The following is a 1,172-nucleotide window of genomic DNA, read 5'->3' on the forward strand; positions in this document are numbered from 1 at the left end:
GACTTTTTTTTTGTCCCCGAGTTCTCATCGCCAAGATCACGCCTTTAACGCGGTAAACCTAAGCTCTTCAGTTTACCATCGTTTTTCTTCGCCCGTTAATCCTATCCTCATCTCCCTCCTCCTTTTCTTCCCTTTCCTCCTCCCTCTTTCACATCTTTTAATTTTTCTCTTTCATCATTTCACCTCTGATTCCTCTTTCCCTCCTCTTCTCGTCATCCTTCCTTCCTTTGTTCCCGCTCTTCCCTTTCCTCTTTTCCTTCTCCTTTCACTATTTGTCTTCTGTTTCCCATATCTCTCCTTTACCTTTTCTCTTCCACCATTTCTCCTCCTATTACTCTTCTCCCTCCTTCCTTTCCCCCCGTTTATCTATGCATCTTTATTTGATACGATTCATTTCTTTTCTCCCATTTCATTCAGATCCCTCCGATGTCTGCCCGTTCTCACCCTCCTTCATTTCCCTTACTTCTATAACTTTCCTCTCCCCCTTTTCGTCCGCTCTTTTTTACCTTTTCTCTCTGTTAAATAATTACCTAATTTATTAAATAAATCCACTGAAGGTCATTCATTCTTGTTGTGATGTGGCTGTGATATGGTGTCCGGCGTGAGTTGTTGGCAGGTGTTAGAGACGCATCTTTCTTTACATAAGCCACTTGGTGTGTGGCATCAGTGATTATTGTTCTGTTATTATCAAATTATCCTTTTTATCGTTTTTACATTCCATCAGGGGATAATCTAATTGTTTATATACCGGTGATAAAAAGATACGTAAGATCTCATTCCTATTACTACAAGATACCTAATAAAAAAGAAAAAAGAAAAGCTCTGCTATCTGTGTATAGCTTGTAAAAAAAAAGCATTAGGTATTCACACGAAATATGGTAAACAACTAGATGATGGAATTACACCGGCAACACAAAAAAAGTAAATACGGTTTTATTCACAGAGCTATTAAGTGCTACGCACAGGACTGGAAAACAACCAAAAGATTTGCCAGTAGAATCGAAAATCATCGCATACGGAAGAGACATACAAATACCTTTTTGAAGTCCTGGTAAATCTTTGGCTTGTCCTTGATTCCCAGCCGTATAGTAATATTCCACTGCCAAAGGACACGTCATCGGCTTACTCACCACTCGCTTTTCTGGACAAGCTTTTCGGTTGTTTGACTAAAT

The sequence above is a fragment of the Penaeus monodon genome, chromosome 15, assembly GCF_015228065.2.
Source record: "Penaeus monodon isolate SGIC_2016 chromosome 15, NSTDA_Pmon_1, whole genome shotgun sequence".
Taxonomy (NCBI): domain Eukaryota; kingdom Metazoa; phylum Arthropoda; class Malacostraca; order Decapoda; family Penaeidae; genus Penaeus; species Penaeus monodon.